Source organism: Phocoena sinus, chromosome 3, assembly GCF_008692025.1.
Source record: "Phocoena sinus isolate mPhoSin1 chromosome 3, mPhoSin1.pri, whole genome shotgun sequence".
Lineage (NCBI taxonomy): Eukaryota > Metazoa > Chordata > Mammalia > Artiodactyla > Phocoenidae > Phocoena > Phocoena sinus.
Genome location: NC_045765.1, coordinates 91,654,645 through 91,668,141, shown reverse-complemented (window position 1 = coordinate 91,668,141; position 13,497 = coordinate 91,654,645). Strand labels below are relative to the sequence as shown.

Genomic DNA, 13,497 nt, shown 5'->3' with positions numbered 1-13,497 from the left:
TTGGAGGTGCATAGCTGAGACATTTAGAATACTACAGTTTTGACACTGTTGGGGTTATGTGACTGATTTCTGACTAACTATAAGGTAAAGTCAAGGGAAAGGCAAAAATGAAAAAGGACACAGATGGGCATGATGCTCCTGCTGGCTGGAAAATCAGTTCCTGGCACTTGAAGGGAACAAAGGAGGAGAAGGGATTTCCATATCTTAGAGACATGCTGTGTCAACCAGAAGCTCAAGAAAACACAGGTGGTATAAGAGTAAATCTTTCTGGATTTTGTAACTTTCAAGTTCTAATTTGGTAGGTTTGCACCAACTGTTTACATAGCCATTGAGTCAGGCCCACAAGCTTAAAAATAATTATTTGCTCTCCGAAATAATTTCATAAAATAAACCAAGTCTTCAGCCTTTAAATCAAAAAATAATATAGTGTTAAAATTATGCCATTGCTAAGTGTTCATGTACAGTCTGTAGAATTAAGGCTTTCTGCTGGTAGTTTTGTTATTTTGACCCAGGATACCAGGAACATCTCACCAATCACCTCTGATGGTCCTCACTTGAACACACACACACACACGAAGAGATGGATATACAAAAGAAACAATATACAAATTAAAATTCCAGGGTATTAGCATATAAGCTAAAGTCACACCATGAAACAGGTCTGGTAAAGGCTGTGATGCAGAACATAGTTTAATGGAAGCCCTTACTTTCCTTGTTTCTTAAACTTGGGCTTTATTTGCTTCATCTGCCTCCCTAACAGGAATCAAAGTAGCAGGGCAAGTGAGATCATCAGATATGTACAGCCAACAGCCCACTTAGGCAAACCTTAACCATACCAAAGTGGATGGTACACAAAGGAAATGGAAAATATGAAAGAATGGAGGAAGCACCACAGCTTTAGCACAATGATCTCACCTTCTAAAATGTATCACCCTATCAATGCCTTGGACTCAAGCAATTTGATCTGTAGCTTCTCCTCTACAGGAAGTGCTGGGGGGCGGGGGCAGAAAGAAGGAAGTAAAAGCCTTATTCTAAGCCTTCTTTTTGCCCCTCTACCCTCATACTGCCTGTTTCTATTCATTTTATAAGTTCTGTTTATGTCTTAATAGATAAAATTAACTTCCTAGAATCATCAGCACACAGACTATTTGTATCCAGGTTTATAGATATTAAGTATATCCTCTGAAAGTGTTCTGTTTCTAGAGAAAAGGAAAATGCATTTCAGAAAAAGGCCATTAGTGAAAAGATAAAAAACTTTAGCATTTTGCCATCTCATTTTGAGATGCAGTTCTGGACTTTAGGAATTTCAAATTATTCCTCTGATTCGCAGACAAAGCAAAGTTCAGTGAGGCAGTATTTTCATTAAGAAACAGTTAACTCAGTAATGGTCTGGGCCAACTGGAGAATGAAGAAAAGCAATTTAAAAGAGCACAGGATCTGTTTTAAGAATAATCACTTGTTCACCATATAAAATGAATAATTTAGATGGCCATTAGGCACAATTATTATAGGTGGGCAAAGGCAAATGGAAAATTGTATATTTTCATGGTTGCTAATTGCATCTTGGTTGAGGAAGAGAAATTCATGCATTTGCTGAACTACTATATTAAGACAAAACAACTATTTGGTTGCTTGTGAACTCATCAGAGTTTTAAATTACACATCGATCTATCTTTTTTCTAGTTTTTAACATTTTATTATGTAAAATTATATAAATACACCAAGCATCCAGATTCAACAATTAATAAGTCACAGCAAATACTGTTTCACCTAAATCCCCACCCAATTTCTCTAATTACCCCACTCAGATTATTCTGATTAAGATTTATACATCCAATCATTTACTCTGTAAATTTTTATATTGATTTATCCTTATGTTCAGTTTTGATACCAATTCTGAGTTCTCTTTTTTTTCCCAAATGACTGAAGCAAAGGAAGTGAGCCACATTTACCAACATATATCACCACACAGCTTTTCTTTTATGAACACACTGTTGTGGCTGATTCATGAGATAAAGGTATTGAACATATTTCAGGCTGCCTCAAGTGTTTGTCATCATTATTTCTGTATATTACTTATAAAGGGGCTCAATGAATGCTTGTAGAATGAGTTCAGAGAATCTATAATTTATGACCAATTACTCTCATAAAATTCATGTCAATATTACATAAGAAAAAACACTCATAATATAAAAGCTATAACAGTGTCTACCACATATTATCAGAATTAAATTTGACAGTGCCTATACAGCACTTAACAAGTCCTGACCTATGATGTACTATTAAATATTTGACCTTAATATTCATGTTGTTGTTTGTTATTAAAAGTGATTTTGTAATAGTAAGCACAAAGGAATGAGGATCTGCAAACTTTTCTGGGGCAGACTTGCCCACCTCATCATTCATGGAAAAAGAACTCTTCAAAACCTTAAAAACACTTTAGAGCTTAGATTTATTTCTTCTGTGCCAATGGTATCAAAAATAGCCTATTACCCACTATATTGATACTTCAACCACAGTGGTAGAACTTTAGCTTTTTTTTCTCAGTGCAGGACCTTCAAATACTCTGGATATCAACTACGTAAATATTCTAAGAGTGATGATCAATAGCTATTGCTCTCTTCCCCTTGAAAATTTGCCTAGAATCCCACTAATTAGTGAGGCAGTATGCTCTTACTCTAGAGCTCTAATCTCTACATATAAGAGTGTCACCTTGGGAGAGAAATTGGACAGAGAAGCGGGAGGGTGAATATAGTTCATTACTACGAAAAGTACGTCAATCGATCTAGAAAAATTATTAAGAGAAAACAGAATTGAAATTTTGGTTAGATATTTCAGGAGCATAAACTATGCTCTCCCCTGCAAGATACTAGCAGTCTAGTTGTATAATGGACTCTAACACACATGAAATAATTTGACTTACTACTTTAGTTCCAAAATATAAATGTGGTATTAAAGTACATAATTAAAACTTAACTTAACTTATGGAGAGTTCTCCAAAGAAGACATACAGATGACCGAAAAGCACATGAAAAGATGCTCAACATCACTAATTATCAGAGAAATGCAAATCATAACTACAATGAGGTGCCACCTCACACTGGTCAAAATGGCCATCATTAAAATGTCTACAAACAATAAATGCTGGAGAGGGTGTGGAGGAAAGGGAACCCTCCTACACTGTTGGTGGAAATGTAAATTGGTACAAACACTATGGAGAACATTATGGAAGTTCCTTAAAAAACTAAAATAGAACTACCATATGATCCAGCAATCCCACTCCAGGGCATATATCTTGAGAAAACCATACTCCAAAACGATACATGCACCCCAATGTTCACTGCAGCACTATTTACGATAGCCACGTACGAAGCAATCTAAATGTCCATCGATGGATGAATGGATAAAGAAGATGTGGTACATATATACAATGGAATACTACTCAGCCATAAAAAGAATGAAATAATGCCATCTGCAGCAACATGGACAGACCTAGAGATTATCATACTAAGTGAAGTAAGTCAGACAAAGACAAATATCATATGATGTCACTCATATGTGGAATCTAATTTAAAAAAACGATACAAATGAACTTATTTACAAAACAGAAGCAGACTTACAGATATCAAAAACAAACTTATGGTTACCAAAGGGGAAACACTGTGGGGAGAGATAAATCAGGAGCTTGGGATGAACACACACACACTATTGCATATAGGATAGATGACTGACAGGGAACTACTATATAGCACAGGGAAATAATCTAAAAAAGAATGACTATATGTATATGAATACCGGAATCACTTTGTTGTAACCTGAACCTAACACAACATTGTAAATCAACTATACTGTAATAAATTTTTTTAAAACTTTATCTATAAAAAATATATAATACACACAAGAAATATATAAGAATATATATGATTATAAATGGGGCCACAATAAAAATTAGTGGTCCTTAACTGAAGTATGGTCAGAAATCATCCCCAGAAATTGTGATTATGTAACTCTGAACTAGATCCTCAAGAATTCATACGTTAAAAAATGTCTAGAGGAAATTTTAATAAAGACTCCTTATTGAATGACACTGGTATGAAGACTATGATGTGAGCTGTACATGTTTACAATGTACAAAACAGTATATCTGCAAAAATCATCTCCAGAAGAGGTAGCATGTCACTGTATGCCTCCATGGTTTCCCTGACTGGCCTGTCAAAACTATGTATGTGACTAGCACATAACAAGCACTAAATTAATATTTGATTAACTTTTTATTTATTTATTTTGATTAACTTTTTATTTATGAAGCAATGAAAGAGAAGTTAGATTTTATTGAGTCCGTCAAATAGAATATCAGTGAGAAAACTGACCAAATATCATAATTCACAGTGAATTAAAGAAAAAAATTCATTAAGCAAATGAGAGAGCAAAAATCTAAGGCTCAGGTTTATTGCATGAGATGTACTGAGTGTAGGTGAAATCTAGAGCATGGAGACTCAAGGTAGGGCCAGAAAAGATACATAAATGTTTTCCATGGATGTATATATATTATTTTAAGAGGTCTTTCTGGAAACATTGTTAAAAATTAATCTAAAAAGTGACTTCTGCTATTCAGATCGGAATAAAATCTTCATTGTACATTAGAAACTCAACGTTTCTCTCAAACTATTATGAAAGTTGCATTAATTATTTTAGAAGGCCAACATATATGTCAGAGATTTTCTCTTAGTATATTTGTTCATTATATGCTTGGTTTGTGTGCCTTTTTCATCAAATGACCACAATAACTGTCAATATAATACCTAAATATATTACCTGCCACGTTAATCAGAATATGCTAAACTCTATCATATAACATTTTCACCTAATATTCAATACACTTAAAAAAATTTTTTTTAATTATAGCTAACTTGAATAGCTTACATCTTGCAGCACGTTAGGTTCTGTATTGCTTCAGTACTAAATTTTGGTGTGCCCTAAGTGCTCAATTTTACAACGAAATGAAACCACCATAGAAAAACAGTCCTATTACTGTGGGAAATGTGCCAACTACTGTATGTGTAGTTTCTGCCTAATACTCTAAGGGACAAGATTTATCTCCTGGTCTGAGACCTCTTCCAAATACGGAGATAGAAGCAAGAACCAATTAAATATCAGGCAAATATTTGATCATATTCTGAACCATGTTATTAATAAGCTGAACTGATTTCATTCCACTCTCTTGCTGAGTTGCCTGCATGCCTTAGTGCACTTGGGCATGGTGGAGGTTAGGGTTCATTTTTTAGAGAAATGTATATAATGTTCTTTACTTTCTGTGTTAGTTAACCAATGATAGCCAATGGCAACCCTGAACAGACTTTGTAATTACAGTGGAGCCCATTTTCTGATATCGTCTAATAAATTAGTGAAGAAACCTCAATAAATGTTCAGAGTTCATCCATATTCTTTCAGATATTTGTCTCTAAAGCCTCAGGCAATAAACCAATCACATTTAAATAATTTTTTAAAAAGCCATTCCAGATATTGCTATGTCCTGACATGCTTTTTTTTTTTTTTTTTTTACCTAAAATGCTCCAGGTGTCCATATCTTGAGAACTGTATAAGCCAGTCTTTAATAGAAAGTTTCATTTAGGGGGAAAACAGCATAGGGTAGAAGTGGCAATTTTTTTTTTCCACCAAGGTCTCAGTGAAGAGTGAAAGCTCACTTAAGTGAAAATGAATGTATCATCTGCAAAGACTTTTTTGAGACATAAATATTTTTATTTATTTATTTTTTTGCGGTACGCAGGCCTCTCACTGTTGTGGCCTCTCCTGTTGCGGAGCACAGGCTCCGGACGCACAGGCTCAGTGGCCATGGCTCACGGGACCAGCCGCTCGGCGGCATGTGGGATCCTTCCCGGACCGGGGCACGAACCCGTGTCCCCTGCATTGGCAGGCGGACTTTCAACCACTGTGCCACCAGGGAAGCCCTCATAAATATTTTTATTAACAAGGCATCAAGGAAGTCAATTTACTGATGATTTATGGATGATCATTTCACATATTTAAGTTAAAGAGACATTTATTAAACACCTACTAGGGCTGAAGCACTATATTCAGTACTTTAGACCTGCCCCAGGAAAGACTATTATTACAGTGAGAAAACGGAAAAAATATGTAAGCATAGAGGAGGGACTCTTAGCATACCCTGGAAGGTTTTAGGATGTTTTTTATATGACCTTTGCCATTAACAAAACCTATCTCAAGTATAAACGTATAATTACTTGTATAAGTTCATTATTTCTAGACTGCAAGGTCCATGAGGATGGTGAAAAAGTCTATTTTTGACAGCTTTACCTCCAGAGTCCAGCATAGTATTTAGCACACAGTAGGTACTCTGTTTGTTAACTAAAATAGCAAGTAATATGAGTTCTGTGTAAGCTGTGATCAAAAGATAAGTTAACATGTCAATCTAAAACTCCCTAACTATCCCTCCCCACCACCATTTCCCCCAGATAACCGTAAGTTCTTTCTCTAAGTCAGTGAGTCTGTTTCTGTTTTGTAAATAAGTTCATTTGTGTCCATTTTTTTTAGATTCTGCATATAAGCAATATCATACAATATTATTTAAAATGGATAACCAACAAGGACCTACTGTATAGCACAGGAAACTCTGCTCAATATTATGTAACAACCTAAATGGGAAAAGAATTTGAAAAAGAATAGATACACGTATATGTATAACTGAATCACTTTGCTGTACACCTGAACCTAGGACAACATTGTTAATCAACTGTACTCCAATACAAAATAAAAAGTTAAAAAAAAAAAAGATAAGTTGAATTAGCTGGGCAAAAATGTTTGCTGGGAAGGGCGAAGTTGAAGTGAAAGAAAGATGGGGTAGGATATTTGTGATAAGGCTATGTTACACTGAGTGGAGATCACAAGCCAAGGTATGAAGCCTGATACGTGTGGGGTGCCACATGTGATATAGTTCCAAACAGGGCATTCCTGGAGATGGAAGCTTGAAAGTTAACTAGGGTTTATCCAAAACATGATAAGCTATGTTTCCCTTGGTAAGGAGCTAAAATCCATGCCTGAAGGACAAAGACGGCATAAACTTGCACTAATACTATCACTACCTTCTCAAATAAACCAAACAGGCTTAATTATTTTGTCACTGATCAAAGCACACTTTCATGCTGAGCCAATATGGTCTCTGAACAATGGATTTAAGCCAAAAATAGAAACCTTTTTTGCTGAGCCTGTTCAGGACAAAGAGAGGCTGTACAAGTTTTTCACGAGGGAGTAACAGCATCAAATGTGTGGTTTAGCTTACATTTTGTGTAAGGTTGACAAGAGATACTGCATGCAGTGAGATAATTTATGAAGTAAATCTAATAATTTATATGAAATATAAATAAAATATTCTATATTAAGGAAAAATGCCATGTGGAGCCTTGTTTTGTAACTGTTGATTAATTTATCCATTGCCATTCTGTCAATTTTCTAAAATATTTATTTGTTCAGTTTTTATAATTTCTTCCTTCTCCTTTTTACTCCTTTGTAGTAGAACTTATTGTTTATTTTAATTCCATAAGAAATTGTTTTTACTGTTTATATACTCAGTAAGATTTCAAGGTACTGGACTTCCCCTCTGGAAATTGGGTTAAATATTTTAAGATCTACAGTCTTTTATATATGGCTTATTCCTTTAAGTCTTCTGTTAGAACATTCTCATACTACATGAGCTGCCCTAGATTAAAACAGAGCTTACTTTGGGTATAACTCATTGATTAGTATTTTCTTATGGAAACAAATAAAATACATCCTTTTAAACAAATTCCCTATGATAATTTTCATTTTACTTGTCTGGAGAGAATGAAATATGTTTATTAATATTACCTCCATTTTAAATTATTTTTCTTTATTAAATATAAATCTGCATATATTCTAAAGAAAGGTTTACTATGTGTTTTAACTCTCAGATATAATTAATTAATTTTATTCCAATGCATTTTTCTTTCAGATAGTTTTGATGAAAGGGAGAGCAACTGCCTGCATACATTATTTTTTTCATTTGCAATGTTTAAAAAATGGAGGTGATAGAAAGATATTGTCTTACAAAAATGTATCGCACAGAAAACTAGAACCAAATGCCCAAAGACTGTCAAACAAAAGCTGTAAATCAGAGGTTGAAAGTTTGATTTCACAGTTTTCTAATATTTACCACTTCACAATCCATCATGAAGTTGTTGATCTAAAAAAACCTAGGATCAGGCATCTAACAGATTGCAGTTTTGTTCACAGTATTTCCATAGCAGTGGTTTTCATTTTTCTACTTAAAGATTTCCAAATATTCATGCCTAATTATACTAGTACAGTACCATATCATTGATCAAATTTTTTTTCCCATAATCATTTTAACAATAACATCTAAATACTTCAATTTAAGCCTTATTCATTCTTTCCTCAACAAATTTTTCAGTGGCCTTGAATACAATAAGATGTAAATAGTCTGTTTCTTACGACACTTTCACCCACTAACTTTAGCAACATCAATGGATCTTGTATACAATATTTCTTTCTCTGGTATTTGCCTAATGGAAATTTCCTATTTCCATTGTTCCTTCTACACTCTACTTTAAGAAAGACCTGCTCTTCTCCATTATTTTTTTCAATTAATCATTTTTATAAGGAGGATCATGAATATTTATATTAGTCCACAGTTTATCCATAATTTGTATATCCATAATTTATCATAAACTGTTCAAAAATGAATATCGTTATTTATTTTGTTGTTCAAATTGTCCCAGATTTGGCCACTGCGATCTTCATGTTGGTGCTAGTGTCTTTTTTTATGACTTTACCATATTTTTGAGCACTTCATTAATTAGCATCCTGATGTTCTAGGCTTACCTTGTAATTCACCTAACCTCACAAGATTTTTCCAAGGACCCCTGATTTTTTTTTATTGGAAAATAGTGTTTAGAAAGCAAGGTTTGGATGGTAGTTGTGCTCACTGACATTAGATACTGTTCCTACATACGAACATGTACATCTATATATTTCTATGTCTACCCATTTGTGTGAGTGTGTGTGCATGTGTGTGTGTGTGTGTGTAATCACATTGATAACTCTCATTCCAATCTATCACTACAGGGATCACTCTAGGCTTCCTCCTTTCCTTATTTGTAATTGTTTTCTCTAGTAGTGTGAAACCTGACTGTCATGCACAATATTTTTACTTACTGTAGTGACACACGTAAGTAAAAATGAAGATGTTTCAGAATCACAAATTCTCCTGTAAGAAACAAATTTATTAACTAGAGTTAATAATCAACTATAGGGCTTCCCTGGTGGCGCAATGGTTGAGAGTCCGCCTGCTGATGCAGGGGACACGGGTTCGTGCCCCGGTCTGGGAAGATCCCACATGCCGCCGCGGAGCGGCTGGGCCTGTGAGCCATGGCCATTGAGCCTGCGCGTCCAGAGCCTGTGCTCCGCAACGGGAGAGGCCACATCAGTGAGAGGCCCACATACCGCAAAAAAAATAAATAAAAAATAATAATCAACTATATTTCAATAAAAATTTTTTGAAAAAAAGATTAATATGGAGTAAGACCAATAATTTGTCAAACCACTGACAGAACGAATTAGTACTCAGTTACAAAATATGTCAATTATGTCTTCAAATTAATGATTCCTAATAGTATTTTTAATTTAAATAAATATGTGAAGCAAAGGACTTTGAGCCTGTGATTACTTACACATCCTACTCATCTTTAAGAATTTAGCTGAAAAAAATTGGGATGAAAAAACAATAGAGAGATAAATAAATGTAGACACAGGCATACATCATTTTCTTGTGCTTTGCTTCATTGTGTTTTGCAGATATTGCTTTTTTTACAAATTGAAGCTTTGTGGCAACCCTGTGTCGAGCAAGTCAATTGGCACCATTTCTCCAACAGCATGTGCTGACGGCAAGTCTCTCACATTTTGGTAATTATCATAATATTTCAAACATTTTCATTATTATTACTTTTGTTATGGTGAGCAGTGATCAGTGAGCTTTGATGATACTATTACAATTGTTTTGGGGCACCACCAATCACACCTATATAAAATGGCAAACAATCAACAAATGTTGTGTGTGTTCTGATTGCTCCACCAACAGGCAGTTCCCCCATCTCTCTCCCTCTCCTCAGGCCTCCCTATTCCCTGGGACACAATATTGAAATTAGGCCAATTAATAACCCTACAAATGTTTCTAAATATTCAAGTGAAAGCAAGAGTCACACATCTCTCACTTTAAATCCAAAGCTAGTACTGATTAAGCTTGGTGAGGAAGGCATGTCAAAAGCTGAGATAGCTGCATCAGCTGGAAGCACTGCTTGGAAGGCAGAAGCTTACATGGCTCTCTACAGCGGGGCACCGAGACCACCAGGAGCACTTGAGGAAGAAGAAAAAATGTCTTCTGTCCTCTACTCTGTAGAGGAGGCTGTACTCTGTGTAAAAGGCTCCTGATCATTCTCTCACAGCATTTATGTTCTTCTTCACATACCTGGAGAACTCTGTTCTTCGTTCACTTTGCTTTCCTAATAGTTCCTCTAGTGATCACTTTGACCATTTTCTCTTCATTTGTCCTCTTCGAGGACCTCGTTGTAATTATCTTGGGGGCAGGGCTGCTCTATGAAATATACTGCGGGAGAACTTTCTATGCCAGAATGCCTGTTCAGAAAATCCTTGAAAAATTCTTGGAAGTCAGTCCCAGCCATCTCTGTTTCCGTGTAATTAACAGTGCATTTATTGCTGTTGCCATTTTGGCTGTGGACTTCCCACTTTTTTCCAGAAGATCTGCCAAAACTGAGCTCTATGGGATAGGAGCAATGGATTTTGGAGTAGGAGGTTTTATTTTAGGGACTGCAATGGTTTGTCCAAAGGTTAGGAGAAAATATACAAAAGGGTCCAGACTTTGTTATCTTACAAAGTCATTGTACTCTGGCCATTACTTTTCCTAGGAATGGGACGATTAGTCATTATAAAATCCATAGGCTATCAGGAATATTTAACTGAGTATGGAGTTCACTGGAACTTTTTCTTTACCTTAATAGTTGTGAAATTGATAATATTAATGCTATTGATTATTTTTTCCCTAAATAAATCCTGGATTGTGGCCATCAGCATTACTGTATTATACCAGCTAGCCTTTGATTTTACTCCACTGAAACAGTTAATTTTATATAGCACTGACGGCAGTGGCACAAGGGTTGGTTTATTAAATGCCAACTGAGAAGGAATAATTTCTACCTTGGGGTACATGGCAATACACATGGCTGGTGTTCAAACAGAGTCATACATGTTTAGAAAAAGATCACACATCAAAGACTGGATAAAAGTAGCATATTGCATTCTACTGACAGCCACTGGCCTCTTCATATCTCTTTACATAGTTTAGGTAAATGCAGAAGTAGCATCTGGAAGAAAGGCCTATTTAGCCTTTTGTATTCGGATAGTTGCTTCTTGCCTGATCCTTCTTAGTAGTTTATTACTGGGTGATATAATTTTGAGTTTTGCCAAGTTTCTAATTTAAGGGGCAGCAGTACCATGTTCTTAGAAACTTATCCAGTCACCTACTGCAAATAAAAAGCATTCAGAATCTCTAGTCTCTGAAGCTGAAAGAAAGGAACCCATTCTTTGTTTAATCACAGCTGAACAGAAACCAGTTAATTTTCTTCTTGCAGTCAAATGTAACAACTGCCCTAGTCAACCTGTTGGTAGATACATTACACAGCAGTACCTTGTGGGCCTTAGTTGTGCTCAATCTCTACAGGTTTACCAACTGCTTAATTATATATGTGCTACACTTGTAAGATAAGACAATAAAATTTTGGTGATCAATACGGGTAGTATATGCTTTGAGCAATATTATATTTTTTTCTGTCTAAACGTATACTTTTATTATGTTTTTTGAATTTTATTTTACTTTTTTATACAGCAGGTTCTTACTAATAAAAACCTAACTGAGAAATATTATTTTAATGAGGAAGAATAAATATAAAATATGAAGAAAATGGGCTTTTGGCAACCCAGGGTTAACTGTATTTCATTATAAAATTAAGTTCCACTCCTACTCTAACAGTAGTGATGCTTAATATTTTAAATGTATCTCAACACTATGTAAAACAAACCAATACCAAAGAAACATAGCCTTGTGACTTGTTAGAATATTTATAAATTTCAGTATATTTTTCTTTTTTAAAATTTTTTGTGGAAGTCTAGTTGATTTACAATGTTGTATTGGTTTCAGGTGTGCAGCAAAGAATCAGTTATACATATACATATATCCACTCTTTAAATTTCAGTATTTTAAAGAAACTGTTGTGTTTACAGTTGCACCACTGGAAGACTGGAGGGTGGGGAGGAGAATTTTTACTTTCTATCTTATATCATGTATTATCATTCTGTATTTTTTATTGTATGTATTTTATAATATTTACATTAAAATATCTCAGTTGTGGAATTGTCACAAAAAAAAAAAAAAGCCGAGATAGGCTGAAAGTTAGGCCACTTGTACCAGTTAGCCAAGTTGTTGATGCAAAGGAAAAGTTCTTGAAGGAAATTAAAACTGCTACTCCAGTGAAAATACAAATGAAAAGAAAGTGAAACAGCCTTATTGCTGATATGTAGAAAGTTTTAGTGGTCTGGATAGAATATCAAACCAGCCACAACATTCCCTTAAGCCAAAACCTAGTCCAGAGCAAGGCCCTAACTCTCTTCAATTCTATGAAGGCTGGGAGAGGTGAGGAAGCTGCAGAAGTAGTTTGAAGCTCATTTTGCTTCATAAGGTTGAAGGAAAGAAGCCGCCTCCATAACATAAAAGTACAAGGTGAAGCAGCAAGTGCTGACGTAGAAGCTGCAGTGGGTTATCTAGAAGATCTAAGATAATGAATGAAAGTGGCTACGCTAAACAAACAGGCTTTCAATGTTAATGAAACAGGTTTATATTGGAAGATGACATCTGGGACTTTCATTGCTAGAGAGGAGTCAATGCCTGGCTTCAAAGTTTCAAAGGACAGTCTGATTTTCTTGTTAGAAGCTAGTGCAGCCCAAGACTTAAAATCGAAGCCAGTGCTCATTTACCATTCTGAAAATCCTAGGGCCCTTAAGTATTATGCTAAATCTACTCTGCCTGTGCTCTGAATGTAACAACAATGCCTGGATGACAACATCTGTTTACAACATGGCTTACTGAATATTTTAAGCCCACTGTTGAGACCTATTAGAAAAAAAAAAGGATTCCCTTTCAAAAATATTACTGCTCATTGACAATACACCTGGTAGTCACCCAAAAGCTCTGATGGAGATGGACAAGGAGATGCATGTTGTTTTCATGCCTGCAAACGTAACATCCATTCTGCAGCCCATGGATCAGGAGTAATTTAGAATTTCAGTTCTTATTCTTTAAGAAATACATTTCATAAGGCTATAGCTGCCATAGATAGTGATTCCTCTGCTGGA

General features: G+C 35.2%; 1 pseudogene; it reads left to right on the top strand.

Annotated features, from left to right (window-relative positions):
• The first annotated feature begins 9,589 nt into the window (after window positions 1-9,589).
• On the top strand, window positions 9,590-11,873 carry LOC116751065 (annotated as a pseudogene).
• Window positions 11,874-13,497: the final 1,624 nt, after the last annotated feature.